We start from the raw sequence: 16,191 nt of genomic DNA, 5'->3' as shown, positions 1-16,191 counted from the left end.
TTTTTAAGGTAGAAATTTCTTAATTGGTAGAATATCATATTATAATTTTTAGACAGATCCTCTCATTCCACAGACAAGTAACATTCCTAAAAAAATACCGTGGTATTACATTGTTTTTTCTATACCATCCCATGCCTTTGCTTGCTCAGTCAGTAGATCACAAGACTTTTAATCCCAGGGTTGCGGGTTGGAGCCCCACATTAGGTAGCAAGGTCATGGTTTACCCTAATTCAGTGCCCACACCAAGCCTGTCCAAAATCAAATGCCATTCTCTCGATCCCTCTTTCCCTCCCACTCCCCCCTAAGGCAGGATGGAATTGAGAATTGGAAGTACAAATGGTGAATATCATGGCTTGAGATAAGAACAATTTACTGAAAACAGCAATAAGGTAAGAAACAGCAATAATATTAATAACAGAAATGTATTACTTTTGCGTGGAAACAAATGAAAACTACAGTTTTGGAGTGTTTTCTGTTATTTGTGGTTCATGTTTTTTGTGGACTATCTTAAACCAACAGGATTAATACCAAGGACTTGCATTTATTTTCTGCTTCAATAATGGTATGTCTTGTATTGAAGACTTTGGCTTTTCAACTAAGAATTCATACTGTAAAGATAACAGGCTTAGCCATTAATGATCATTAGTGTCACCACTATAAAGAGATTCATGTTGGTCTTATTTATTAAGGGAATCAAAATGTGCTATTATGTTCCTAATTATGATATTTATTCAAAGTCCCCTACTTACCCACAGTAAAAATACAGTGCAGATAGCTGTTGTAGAAGCTTCCCTATGCAGCTCTGGAAATGAGGTTTTATTTCAACTAAGAACACTCCTATTTTCATAGAGAAAGAGTAGAATAAATGTGGATCTTTGCACTGTGGTGTAAACACTGGTGTTGGATGCATGAGGTTGTGATAAGAGCTGCTGAAGCAGACAAGTGTCTAAGAATTGTGATAGATCATAAAATGTTCTGTTCCAGTTTCTCCTCATGGGCAAGTATATAATTACAAAAATAAAGATTAAAAACAGTCAAACAAGCCAAGAAAACTTAGTCACTTTTAGTGTAAATTGCCCACTAGGAAAAAGAAAGAAATTTTAGAATATGAAAGAAAAAAACTTGGGCATTGTATCTTCCTCATAACATCTCATAATTTAGTTATATGTGCTGATTTCCTTTGTTAGCATTAGTCTATCTTCTTATATTTATGGCTTTATATGTGCATGAAAATATGAACAGAGTGCTAGAAATTGCCTCCTTTATATATATAGTGATTATAGCTCTTGATAAGTAATTCCTTTGTGATTCTTTCCCTTGGCAGTATATAGGTAATCTAATTGTATGTTATGATAGTCACTTCTTGAAGAGCTCAATTTATCCAGAATGTGTGAAATTGTTGAGGAGAAGGGATATTTGAACTGTGTTATTACAGGCAGAAAAATGGGATTTTACAGCCCAAAGCTTCTGTAAGCAGAATCAGAGAAAGGTAATTCCTGGAAGGTGGCGTGCAGGCAACCTCATGCCTCTCATTGCTTACAGTCCATAAACTTTCTACAGAAAAGTAACTGTAATCTGAGTAAAAGTAAACTAAGTCAAACTGATCATTTTATGAGGGAAAAACTTTTTTGAAGTTTCTCAACCTTGCATAAATCTCAGCAACTCTTTTTCTGAGGACCATTTACTGAATTAGTATTATTTGCTTCAAATAAGACAGAGTATAGAAGAATGAATACACTATTGATTTTTACAGCAAAGTCTCAAGATACCCAGGAATTATTTCTGGTGGGAAACTGACCTATCCACTTTTCCAGCTAGACTGTACTTCTACTTCTCCTCTAGTTCTCCTTCAGCTGGGTATCCAAGGTAGGGATGAAGGATAAGAGGCTAAGGGATCTGTCTATATAGAATTGTTTTCTACCGTGGAGAGCCAATTAAACATAAACTGCCTTGGGCTCTTAAGTGTCTTCATAATGCCAAAATTAATGTCTCATTTCATATCTTAATTTATTTATTTAATATTAAAAAAAAATAATTTATGTAGAACAGGTGTTATTTCTGTAAATGGTAGCCGTTTGAAAATTATTCTTAGTTAACTGACTAATTGATTTTAACACTTGGTGATTTGTCCTTCTTTCTAGTATTATAGATAACAGTAGTCACCAAAAAAAGAAAAATCATTTGGCAGGTGTTACCTGTTTTTCCTTACCTGCACTGAGCTCTGGCAAAAGGTTATCTCATTTCCTTCCGTTTGCTTTAAAACATGAGTACTGATACTGTCTCAAACTCTTTGTAAGGCTCAGATTTCAAAAGCACACAAATGCTAACATTTGCCTAAGTCCATTGAATACATGTGTTAGGTTGAGCACATTTTTTAAGTTATTTGAACAAGGGACTTGATTCCCAGTGTTGTGTACTGAAGTTACCCTTCTGCTTTTATTTAAAAATATTCATCTAATCTGGGAAATTATGTCAAAACATACAGCAAATGTGTTTTTCTCTTCCTTTTGATATAATAATAGAACAGTAGTAGCAGCAATAATTATCACTTTCACTATATAAAAACTGTACCATAACTATCTAAGTTTGGCATGTCATTTGACTGTAATTCTTCTTCCTTACAAATACAAGAACAACATCAGTGTTGGTATTTTTGATACATTTTGAATGCTATATTCATCTTTCTGTCTCAAGATTTCCAAAAGTAGAAAAATCAATGCCATACATGGTGGAAGTCCATGTAAAATACATGAGAAGCATATTTTTTTCAGAAATATGTCAAGTGATAGCAATGAAATAATTTTTCAGTGGGTGGATTAGGGATAGCAGACTGAAGGACTCATTGTCTCTTCAGCTGAAGGACATGCTGCTTGTCTATATATTCTGCTCCAGTGGCACACAACATCACAGACCTTAGAGATATACATGCAGTTTCATGGGATTCTGCTCTGCCCACCAGTGGATTAATTAACAAAAGTGATGAAAGTTAATTTCTGCTTCAAGGCTTTAAAAAAGGGCTGAGATTTTGATTGAAAGATTAAAATAAATATTCTCCATATTAATTTCAACTTTAAGAATGAGTTAGCATTGTCTTGTTTGCTGAAAGTCTCATCTAGTAACCTGTGATAGAACACAATAAATGTCTCTGTTTGACTCTCAGCAACTATTGGAAACAAATCATGATATAAACATGAATAACCAGAGTAAAACTAGATAAAATACAAACTCTAAGGTATTTAAGTAAATTGAATTGAAAGAATCTGAGAAAACCAGTCAGCTCATGTGTATTTCTAGACAGACAGAAAATTACACCATTTATCTGAATGCCCTTTTTATACTCCAGTTCAATGTCTCAGTGATCACACTAATAACATGTTGGAATTCCATCTATGGTTTACAACTGGACAGTAATGAGAACTTTACCACTGATTTCTGCTAGAAAGTCTTCCAGTCTATTCTGGATTTTAGTAGGGTTTTGGTAACACCAAGGAGACTGGGTGTCTTCTGTGAGAGATGCCAGAAGCTTCCTTCATGTCTGACAGAGACAGTTCCAGCTGACTCAAAGAGCTGAGCTCATAGGCAGTGCTAACAGTGCCTCTAGGATAACCCTTTTATGAAGGAGGGAAAAAATGGGCTGCAAAGAGAAAATCAAAAAGGAGCCGAGAGGGCTGAGAATATGTGAGAGAAGCAGCCCTTCAGACACTGAGGTGAGTATAGAAGGATGGGGAGGAAGTCATCCCCTGAGTCAGGTACCTCTGCTCTCTTGCTCAGACGCAGAGATTCCCCTGCAGCCCTTGGTGCAGCCCATGGTGAGGCAGCTGCCTGCTGCTGTCACATTATGGATCCATGCTGGAGCAGTCTGTTCTAAAGGATTGCATCCTGTGGAAGGGACCCACCCTGGAGCAGGGGAAGATCATGAGGAGGAAGGAGCAGCAAGAACAGAATGATAAACTGGCCACAGCCCCCATTACCTGTCCACCTGAGCCACTGCAGGGAAGAGGTGGAAAATTTGGGAGTGAAGTTGATCCTGAGGAGAAGGGAGGGGTGGAGGGAAGCTGTTTTAACGTTTGGGTTTATTTCTCACTACTGTACTCTGATACAATTGGCAATTAATTAAATTAATTTCTCTTAATAGTCAGTTTTGATGAATGATCTCTTCCTGTCCTTATCTTGACCCATAATCCTTTTATTCTATTTTCTCTCCCCCTGCCCAGCTGAGGAAGGAATGGATAGTGCATCTGTGGTCAGCATCTGGAGTCCAGCCATGGTCAACCCACTGCACAGCCATAAGCAATAACATAACAAGAGATTACCAGTCCAAACTATTTAAACCACATTGACAGTTCTACAATCAAAACATGCTTCTTCTTATGTGCTTAATTCTATCTGCATTTCAATAGCAGGACCTGAGAGGAGGAAACAAATTTTAAGTTCTTTCTACTTATCTCACAGGCCCACACAAAAAGAAAAGTGAAGAATACACCTGCCTAATTAGGTCTTGCAAACCTCACAAAATTTTTACAACCAGAGCCTAGGCTGTTAATTCCTCTGTGTTTAAAACTAACCAAATTCCAATATCAAAACATGAAAAATCTTTCCTCTGAACCTGTTGAGATCTCATCATAAGTACTGTATATTAGTCCTGTATATATATATATACATACATATATATATATACATATCTATATATATATATTACATAATGAATATCAATTTGGAGAGTTGCTGACACTGATTGCTTTGAGCAGAAAAGAACAGCAGAAAACTCTGCTCTGAAGTCTATAGCTTTTATATAGCAAATACCTAGGCAGATATATAGCAGGTACAATAGGAATTTTTGAAGATCTTGTAAAACATCAATGTAGTTCAGTGAGCCAGACAAAAAAGGCATGCTCTAATAGGAAAAAAATAACAGTTTGTTTTCAGGGCTATTTCATGCAGGATTTAAGGAAAAGAGACTCTCTAGAATCATTCTACTAACTTGATTCATGTTCTTAATGTCCCATTGCCTTTAAAATGTTAACAGCCTGAAAGGTGGAGGGATGTTTGGAAATGGTGTTGGGAAAGGAGGATAGTATGGGTGTGTACTTGAGACAAAGGGAGAAAAGTTCAAAGCTAGACTAGATGAAGCCTAGCCCAGTAGACTTTTAGAATTCCAAAAGGTGCTGGTATTAAGAATAGTTGCAACCATGTTTTCGCACTAGGAAATATGTAGTCTTATGCTCGTAGTAAGCTAAAAACCAATGACTGTAACAATTGCTTTTTTAACTGGAATTCAGTGATGGCACAGATCTTTCTCAACTCAGCAATAAAGTATATATCTATATAAACAAATTAATACCAAGAATTCCTACTTTCCTTATTGTATTCTATGAACTATGGGTTTATGTGGGAAAGGGAACTATTCTTACACATTCAGACCTTTGTGTTAACCTTCAACTGCTAGAGTACTCCAACTCTGAAAACACAAAGTCCTGGAATGATGCCGTGTGCATACATTGTCATGTAGCCCAAACAGGCGCCCTTTGCCCAGAAATTACCATACCAAGTTTTGTCACAAACTTCATGTTCAGCTTATCAAACATCTAACTCTTCTACAAGTACTCAGCCCCAAAGATAGCTAGAGGCAGGGCATTTTCATGTTAATTGTGCCAAATTTAAGAAATTCCTTCTTTCCTACATGCTGCCATTTAACATTCATAGCTCTCTAGAGGTAGAAACTCGTAGTACTTTGCCAGGTGGAGACGAGTATGCATCTTGAAAACAGTCTTACAATATACAACTATAATACAAGTGGTATCAGCAAGAGGAACCTGCAATAACATCTTGGTGATGCGTTTATCTATAAAAATATACTTGCATTTGTGAATAGCTACAGCTGCACCATTTGCTATTCTGTTTTTTTGTAACATTCATTTCCTTAATGTTAGAGGTAAGTTGCTAAGCTAAAGCACTAATTTCCTAAAAGCACTTCTTAAAAATCTGTTATATCCTTCAAGCATTTCCAAAAATTAAGATGTTTTTAAAAATCCCAAGATTCCTGTTTCTTAAAACATTATTTGAGTGAAATAAGGTCTCTTCTGGGAGCTGCAGTTTTGCTTTGTAGTGCTGTCTTTTCCTCTCACTGCAGCTAGTATTCTGTCTGCTGAACTCTTTGCAGTCCTCTTACATTTGCACAGAAACAAAGACAGATATTGCTTCGTTAATTGGCACATAAAAAATTTATGGTGCACTAGGATATTTAATATTTAAAGACAATGTTTAATGTTTTCTGTTGTCATTTTTTTCCTGAAAAAAATAAACAAGTATCATAGAGAATGCTGTCCTTTTCCAGACAATTAGAGATCTTATTTTGAGTTAGCATTCAGGATAGATAACATCATTACTCCAGCATCAGTAAATATTTTTAAAAAGTTTAAGATCACATTACACATTACATTTTTATTCCCAAGACAGCCAGACTTCATACAACTACAGTACTGTAAATCAATCTGTTTTTTTACTTTTCCATTTCTTCTGAGGACTGCTGCTGACATATAAAAAGGATTACCAGTCAGCTACCTGAAGGGAGCCTTTATTACCTGAAGGGAGTCTACAAGAAGTCTGGAGAGGGACTCTTTACAAGAGCATGCAGTGGTTGGACAAAGGGCAATGGCTTCAAAATTAAACACAGCAGATTATATTAGATACGAAGAAAAATTTATTTACTGTGGGGGTGGTGAGACACTGGCACAGGTTGCCCAGAAAAGCTGTGGATGCCCCATCCCTGGGGGTGTTCAAGGCCAGGTTGGACAGGGTTCTGAGCAACCTCAGAGTCTAGAGATAGTTGTCCCTGCTCATGTGTCGTGGTTTTAAACCAATAACTAAGAAAATTACTTACTTCTTGCTGTGAGATATGGATTAGAACAAGAGCAAAACAGGCATACAACTTAAAAGGGAAAAAAAAGAAAGTTTATTGACAAACTACAACAACAAGAACACCAGAATAAACCTCCAGAAAAACCCTTCCATCCCCTATCTACCCACCACTTCCCCGTTCACATGACAACAGAGACAAAAACTCTGGAACTTTGATGGTTAAAACAGTCCCAATTCTTGCTAGTCTTTTCACCAGTCTTTATAGAGAAACAGAAGTTTCTTCCTGTTAATTTATGGAGTTTCTCACAAGAAAACTATTTTTGTTATAGTTTTCTATTGCCCTAATGTTAGCTGCTCAGAGCTGCTATTATTAGAGTTCACTCCTCCCATTTTCACATCACTCTGAAGTGTGTATGGGCCATGAGTCTAGAGATAGCATTTTTAAGGATAAGTTATTCAAAGGCAAAAAAAAAACAAAAAAAAGTCTTCATCTGTTTCTGTGAGCTTCACCAGAAAACAGTTTTCTCATTGCCTCTCAAGGCTTCAAATCTCCCAGCACTTCACTATACTATAATTACTCTTTACTCAAATTTACACTTTGAACACTATTCCTCTCTAGATCCTGTATCATGAATTAAAGGAGTTCTTTTCAGGACTTCATTGTCCATCTCCATAGTTTTAACAGGGAGATATTTCAGCTTAATTAAAGCATCTTCTTAATTCTCTACCTTTCCTGAAGCTTCTTTTCTTTCCTGTCACTGGTAGTTTATAAAGTCTCTTTTCATGTTTATCTCTCTCTCTCTCTCTCTCTGGATAAAAAGATTAATCCGCAAGTCTCATCTGGGTAATGAAAGAGTTAAAATCTTGCCCAGGCTTTTGTAGATGGTTCGGAGATCTCTGCTGAACAGGAGCTGGAGCCGTCTGCGATGGAAGGTTCCTCATGGCTGCTCTGGAGCGTGTGGTCACTGCTCCAACCCGCTGCAAGTCTAGGGCCTCCCTCTTTCTTCACTGGGCAGTTTCTAGTGAATTAGTTACAGCAAAACCTGCAGCCGAGCCAGAGATCGGCCCGGCCCGGGGCCGAGGAAAACCTTCCCCAGGCCCCCCCATCTCCCGGCCGGGAGACGGAGCAGGCCCGGCCCCATCCCCGCCCGGCCGCATGGCCTGGGCAGGGACGGGAGGCCTGGAGCTCAGCCACCCTCCACAGCCAGAAAACAAAGAGAACCCAGAGAGCTCTGCTTTTACATTTTAAGGTAGGGTTCACAAGTTGATCCCACTTTTCAATGGCCTAAACTGCTGTCAATTCCCAGCAATGACCGATAATTGGTCAGGAGAAAAGACTCCAAGCACTTCCCAGCAACTCCAGCTCCCTTAAAGGTAAAGTAACTCCATGACATCATGGCAGTTGGGATGGAAGGAGATAATCTTTAAGGTCCCTTCCAACCCAAGCCATTCTGTGATTCTACGATGTGCACCATAAACATTAGACTAGACATTTATCAGGGAATTTTCCCTTTCCTAGTTAATCTGTTAAATACTTTCCGCCCAAAGCTTTGCATCTACAAAGCCCTAAGTTCACTGGTCAGGCAGCTAAATGCAAAGTCAAGATTTCAATCTTCCTGCTTTGAAGCAAAAAAGCGGTATGTCACAATTTAAACTGAAAAACACCAGTTTAAAGAAGAACATGAAGAACCTGGGATGCTTGCATTAAATATTCTTCTCACCCCAGGCTACTTCTCTGTTTTTAAACAAATCAGCTGCAGCCCACTGGCTTTCATGGACCAATTTAAGACTATGTTCAACTATCTCTGCACAAATAAAAAAAATGTAAATACGAAAAATATGTTACATTACTGCCTAACTTCCTAAGAATCTATAAAAGCACTGAGAAAAGTGCCTAAAAAATTGTTTCATTCAAATATAAACTGCCAAGATGGAGCAATGAGATATTAGAACAGGCCAACACCCATAAGTGTTGAATTCTTTTGTCTAATTCACCTGCGTCTCGCCCAGTCCAGCAACTGGTCTAAAGAGCTTTCCCTGCTCCTTAGCCTTTTTCCACTTACTTGGGATTAAAGTCATAGGATGAAGCTTACCAACCCATATTCTGTTCTTCCCAGAAAGGGTGGCTGGGCACTGGAGTAAGCTGCCCAGGGAGTTGGTGGAGTCGCCATCCCTGGAGGTGTTTAAGAAAAGTCTGGATGAGGCACTCACTTCCATGGTGTGGTTAAAAAGGTGGTGTTTTGTCATTGGTTGGACTTAATGGTCTCAAATGTCTTTTCCAATGTTATTAATTCTGTGATTCTTTATTATTTCACACTATGAGTCAGATGACCCAACTGACAGCTCTTTACTTTTCAGAGAGGTCCTGCTTTCTCTTGGCTGACCAGTCTTGCTCTGCACTCTCATCACCTCGCTTAGCATCAGAAGTTCTTATTGGGGCTTTTCATTGAACTACGTGTAAGCATAATTCTCCTTCTTCATGGTTAAATTTAAAAAATCCAAACAGATAAAAGAATAAAAAAGAGGTTTTCATTTTGGGCTTCACTCTGGCTACTTCTCTACAAAAAGCCCTTTTGAATTTCAAATCTGTGAGCCTTCTCAAAAAATGACAGTTTGAACTGGGAATAACTTTTGTTGCCATTACTCTTTTGTGAGCTTGAATGTCCCTTCTCTTATGTTCTCTTTGCCAACCCATTAATATAGAAGAAAATCATGGGGCAGATATTCCTGCTAAACTACAGAAGTTCCATCCTCAGAAAAATCTTCAGAATTCTACAGCTGAAGAAAGCTGTGGTACTTACTTTTCAGGATTATTTCACTCTTTTACACTTAATTGGCATCTAGGTGTGCCCAAATTCACTTGTTTCCTGCTCACAGTCATCCTTGGAAATATGGATTGCTTTGCAGAGTTAGATTCTGGAATCTGATAAGCAAAACCTGTTTATTTAAAATCAAAATATCAAGGAAATATAGTGCAAATCAGTAGTCCAGTGACTTGGAAAAGTATTTTATTTGCAGGCATTATCTTAAGTAACTATTTTAAGGTTTTTAGTACCAGAAGAACTATTAGGCAGCTGAAGGGGCATTAGATTCTGGACTCTCCCCTTTCACACACAGAACAAAAGGGTTTTTTTCTGATTCATAACTGATTGCTATTTTTTTCTAATAAACACTAATGTGTTGTGTTTGTTTTAGTTAGTTTTGGGGTTTTTTAAAGCAAAAAAATATTGTCTGTAAAACTTCTTTCATAAAGTTGGAGAAAAATCCTGAAGCAGAGATCAAAAATTTTGTTGTAAGAAGGGTCTGTCAGGAGTGCTATATAGAAACAAAACAGTTGGTTTGATTCTAAAGCCAAATTTGTGCAAAGTTAAAACAATAACTCACCAGACTTCAAATGAAATCATGTATCATAAGCAGAGTAGTGATATATTAGATCACATTCCATTGTCTGTCTCTTCGGGCTTCTTGTATTTGTCAATTATTGTTTCTCCCATGGTGTTTCTTTTTAACATACAATGAGGTTATACACTATTGATGACCAGGCAACGTTAGAGAAAAATTATAAAATAGCAGATGTGAATCATTAGGTAAATGCCCTGGGAAAGAGTTTTATTTAATATACTCAGCTGCAACATCATGATTCTAACTGCAGTAGGCAGCCTCAAATTTAATATGTAATTTTAATATCTGGCATCAGATATTTTTGTTTTTCTCATGTTGTTAAAGTGCATATAGATAGAAACAGCACACATACTGCTGCTCAGTGTGGGGCTCTGACTGCACAGGCTCCAGACAGCTGAGTGGAGAACCTCCAGATGTTGAATGGGTGGGGTCTAACCATCAATGCTCATTTTTCCCAGAAGAGATAGCATTTTCCAGGTAGAAGAGGAACACACCACACTAAATTTAATTACAAGCAAGGCTGGCTTAAATATGTAAAAACCTATTAGAAACAATATGCTAATTGGAATTTTAATGAGGTCCCCAACAACTTAAAATGAATATGCTCTCAAAATATCTACCCAGGTTGGTGTATATAACTAAGTGGATTATGAGTAGTTTGCTGTAAGTACTATTAAAAAAGCTTTTATAGGATAATTGTTTGTTCATACCAAATTAATTAGCTCAGAGGGAAGCGTAGAGGGAAGTGAATTTATGAAAAATGCTGCAATGAATTTGAGTGAAAGGTATATAAACTTCCATTTCTCCAGAAATACTCTATGAAATAATGGAAGACATATACAATTTTAGTAACTCAGTACTCAACCCTAAGCAATATATTGTACAGTTGATGTAAGAATTTACCCTTTCATCCTATCTCCAGTATCTACATGTGAACGGCCTGTACTTAAAGACAAAGAGGCCTCAAGGACACCAACTTCCTGGATAAAATACTAGTCTTTTGAAGGAACTAGTTCTGTCTCCTAAAGAAAGAATGCCCTCTACTGCTTGGTTAGAGAGCTGCTCCACAGCAAAGGAACTCAAAACTGATTCATATGGACTGAAAACTTTGGAAAATACATAAAATGAAAAATATTACTGTTGTTGCTGCTGTTGTTAACAACAACAATAATAATAAAAAACTGTATCTCTGAAATATTAGGAGACGTTATATGCTTATATAAAATCAAATGTTCTTTAAAAGCATTTCTATGTGCTCCACTGTTCATTTTTCATTATACACCTGCAGAGCATAGCCCAAATATCTTACTCTGAAAAAATATATATGTTGAATATTTTCTCCATAATACTCAAATGAGTAAATTTTAAAATAACTAATGTCTCAGCTTTCAGTAATTGTTTTGGCATGCATTTGCCTTAAACTTTATATATTTGCTGCCTGTCCACAGACATAATACACCCCACTTTATTAATGTATACAGTCTCCTTCAAAGACACATGTATATTGTTTGTCCATAGTGGTTTGCCTTTGAAAACCAACCAGCTGAAAATCTTACACCTCTAAAACATTCACAGCATACAATTTTGAAGCATGCTACCACACCGAAGTGCTCTTAAGCATTATCAAGAAACAGCAGAGACGTGCACGCTGATTTGTTTTACATCAGCAGAGGAGAGGCTGATGAACGCTACTCCGGAAACTTACCCCAGATCTGATTCTGTTTGATATCAAATTTGTTCCTAAGGAAACACAGTATTTTCTTAGAGCAATAGAAAATTTTCTGAAGTGGGCTTTAAATAGTCACCAGCTATGATCTCCAGCAGCCCATATTAATCTTTTTCCTACCATTTTTCCACTCATTTATTTGGCTGTCCAAGTAAGGAAAGAGGAAGTCTAGAGACGTGCACAGTAGGCTCATTCTTGTTTTTCTTGTTAGAGTTCTTTTGATTGTACAACACTAAAAATACAAATTTAAAGACAGTTTAGTTCATGGCTGTTTAAAAGCACATAAATGATGAATATCTGGAATACATGATCCTTTCTGTTTCATTCTTGACAGTACTTAATATTGCTGATTCTCATGGCATGAGCTCTTAGGCAATCTGGGAATTCAAAAAATTAATGCTAAATTAACCTAGGCATTGTACCCCCAGCAAACACATCTGAAAATATAGCTTTGTCTCACCTGACCCTAGATAGGGAAAAACAAACAAATTCATGACCATGAAACAATTTTTTTTTCTGCAAGATATGAATTTGAATTTTCCTTCTTTCCCAATGACTGTATACTTAGGGTATATGGAAAAAGGCATGATCTGGAGTAAAGACACTATTTTCTCATATGGAGAAACATAAAGGTGTAAGACTGGGCTATTAAGTCAGATGGTTCTACATTAACTGAGAGAAACTTACGGCGTATACTGTACAACAAAACGTGAGAAAAATAATTTCACATTAGATATGACATGCGCCAGCATTCTCCAAACACTTTCAGGTCTTAAACAGAGAGGCCACAATTTCTAGGAAAAGAAAATAAACCAGAAACTTTTATTTACTTAAAGAAAGAATGACAGGCTTGTATAACCTCATATGCAGAACTTGATTCAGTTTCATGTAAAAACCAGAAAAATCCAGTTTTATGCCAAACACACCGAGAACATTAAGAACAACTTATTTAGAGACATCTCAGGAATTCCCCAGCCTCCCTATTAGAAAATTACTTTATTTTGAGAAGGAAGGAACTGTTAACTACACAAACCTTCATCAATGTATTGACTAAAGTTGTTACAGTGCGTATATAAAAGGACTCTCAATTCCAGACTAATTAACCATTATACTTAATTTTCAACAGGCAGTGGCAGATGTAGCTATCACCATGGTTATTCATGGATGCTCATACATATTTTCTGCAATTATTCTTATGTTCTAGCCATGAACTGACCTGATAGTTTCAAGGACACACCTCCCCAAGCCTGCATAGCAGTAACAACCAAAGTAAGAATGACTACAGCAAGCGTGTGTAAAAGTCTTCTATTGTTCTTCAGGTTTTCCTATTACACCCACACAGGCATAACTTAGATGGATAGATGTTTGAGATAGCTTTTGTAGTAATAATAGTGTATGTGCCAAAATTTGCACGTCTTCAAATAAAAGACGCGTTCAAAATTTTACCAACCTAAGAATTTTTACCTTTCTGCAAGGATAAACTGTTAATTTTCAGCAGTAATAAACAAAGATCTCATTAATGTACTGTCCAAGCTAAAATACAGCATCTCCCAAATATAATAAATTATCAAATACCTTTTGCTTTCTAAGAATATGGAGCATTTGCCCACAAATACTATCCATTGCATGCAGATATACATGTATGTGTATACATACATACATACCTATATATTTACATATAGATGGATGGATGATTCTTCCATATTAAGGATCAAGGATTTAGAAGTATGCCGATGTGGCACTGAAATGAAAAACAAGATTGTAATGACAGCAGCACTCTTTTTCATTGCTGCCAGGACTAAACTTAAAGGAAAAAATATTGCTACCCAACCTCTGTTTCCTCTGCTGGATGTATCAAGAATATCAGCCGTTCCAGAAAGGACTGTAACTCAAAAAGAATCAGGCATGTTTATGAAGCAAGATTCTTCTGTGTTCATACAAAATAGGGCTCATTAAAAACATTTTTTCTTGAATTAGAAAAAAATATTTTTATTTTAGAATATTTTCGTTATTTTGTTTTCAATTTAAAGTTTCTTTTTAAGCACATCCTCCAGCACAAATAAATTTCTGCATTTCCACAAAAACCATATCAGTAGTAATGATAAGCTGGTTGCTGTTAAAACTGTCATCACCCAAACACCAAAAAGTATTAAGAGTGATTTAGATTTTCCCTAACATAGAAAAAAATAAATTATTTTTCTGAAATCATTCAGATATGAAAGGTTGTTCATTGAATTCTTTACTAGCAGAACTACAACTAAAAAAGAAAAATAAAAATAGAACAAGAGTGGCAGTGGAATTAATCAGCAGCATTATTTAGAAGTTACTGCATGCTTGTACATTTTGCTATCCTGGCTTAGAGAATGGCATATAACATAACAAACATCTTAAAATAATCGCAATACCTGAAGGCCATAAACTCCAAAATTCAAATTATTGCTTAGTATTGCACAGACAGTATAATTAAAAATAGTGGGATAATTGTAGACAAAGTGGGAAAAGCTTCTTGACCATGAAATTTTTAGAAAACTGAAACAGATTTCTTAACAGGGAGATCTGTTGCTCAGGTAATTTGAGTTAGAATGCAGAGCACACATGAAAAAGCCCTGTAGGGAATGCTCTGCATTGCTTTGGCAATAAACCTATTATGTCTTTCAGCTATAATTTGTATGATTTCTTGGGTTTGGATATAAAACACATGGGAGCACAAGTCAAGAGTTCATGTAACTATTGTTTTTGATTGAGCTGAGTACCATATGGTGCAATTCAGGCAAGCTGATGAACTGATATAAAGTTAATGTTAAGTTATAGAGACACATGTGTTCCTATCTATATTTTAGCCAAAACCCCACTACCTCAATGTATATAACTAGATATAAAATAAATTTAAATAAAATACACTGGCAGCATCAAGGATTCTTCAAAACCTTCTTCGCATATTAATCATTCCAAAACCTTCTTCATGTTTCCATCACTGTAAGAGCTAGCTGTCAAGCTATCTGTAAGGAGCTCTGTGGAAGCATGCTAGAAAAAACTAAATGAGGCTTCCTACCCAGAAGTTGCATCCATATTCTTTGCATTAAAATACTGACTGCGCTGTGGTTTTAACCAAATTAAGCCTTCTAGGTCTCTGTGGCATCTCCACAGACTCAGCTATGACACTGACACTTGTGGGATACTTCTTATTTCCTGAAGTAAGAAGATAAAGTTAGATATCTTTAATTCTGTATTTCTTAGCCACCCTTTTGCCTTTATTAGTAAAAACAGGACACACAATTACAATAACTTGGCAACAACTGAGTGACCTAAATGAGTGCTTTAAGGCAGGCCAAGTTGTCTTTCCTTTAAGATCCTCTCTTCCTCATCAATTATTTGTGAAAAAAACCAAAGGCATGTGAACAGGACAGACTTAGGTACAAATTCCTGAGTAAATATTATATAGTATAGTATTAAACAGGGCCAAAAAAAGATACATGCAGAATTTTTTAGCCTTCTACAGCAACAATGTCATGCAATGTAGTGCTTAACACAAAAAAAAGTAAAAAAAATCCCACAATATCCGCATGTACAAGTTTAATATTTTCTGGTGATCAGAAAAGATCCCACCCTGAAAGAGGACAATTCTTCCAAACACAAAATTTTACAAAATTTTCACCTTCTTGCGTCATTTTCATACATCTGAAGTTTTATTCCAAGATAAAGTAACACAATGAGAAAAGTAATTTATTTTAAATAGTAATTAGTTAAATTATTTTTAAAATTGCCCTTGCCACTAAATAATAAAATCCCTGTTATGAATATCTTAGTACTTGGTGCAAAACTGTGTGGAAAGAATTAAGCCCCCAAGCTTTTACAGTTTCATAAAGACGTTCTACATATAGGAAATTAAACTGGAATTTATGTCACTTTGATAATGGCATCACTTAAAACCATAACAGTTAATTAACTAATTAACAACTTAATTAACTCAGCACTTAATTTACTTACTTGAGTTCATTTAAATTCCCAAGATGAGATTTAATGAACTTCGAGAATAATTTCTGACTAACCATGTGATGTATGTTTCTCTTATCTAGGAGATATTTCATGAAACTAAATGAGTTAAGACAGAGCCCAGGAGCAAGTTTTTACTCAACAGCATGCAACATTCCAAAATTTTGCAGCAGTTTACCTGCATGTAAACCTGCAGTTTACACATACGTGGG

The 16,191-nt window shown here is 36.3% G+C and overlaps 1 long non-coding RNA gene across 2 annotated transcripts in view; it reads left to right on the top strand.

The window, feature by feature from the left end:
- The first annotated feature begins 7,386 nt into the window (after positions 1 to 7,386).
- LOC111940794 (uncharacterized) overlaps positions 7,387 to 16,191 on the top strand; it is a 10,433-nt gene continuing 1,628 nt past the window's right edge. The window contains exons 1-4 of one of the 2 annotated variants that reach the window (XR_015281029.1): positions 7,387 to 8,108; positions 9,217 to 9,315; positions 13,191 to 13,255; positions 16,063 to 16,191. The exon at positions 16,063 to 16,191 is cut by the window's right edge and continues 1,628 nt beyond it. This is a non-coding gene — a long non-coding RNA (uncharacterized LOC111940794). Of the gene's footprint in view, positions 8,109 to 9,216; positions 9,316 to 13,190; positions 14,195 to 16,062 lie in introns of those variants that run through there. The other variant, XR_015281030.1, reaches the window with a different exon arrangement.

Source organism: Cyanistes caeruleus, chromosome Z (assembly GCF_971803275.1).
Source record: "Cyanistes caeruleus chromosome Z, bCyaCae1.hap1.1, whole genome shotgun sequence".
Lineage (NCBI taxonomy): Eukaryota > Metazoa > Chordata > Aves > Passeriformes > Paridae > Cyanistes > Cyanistes caeruleus.
The sequence above is the reverse complement of the archived record's forward strand: the minus strand, read 5'-3'. Positions and strand labels throughout refer to the sequence as shown.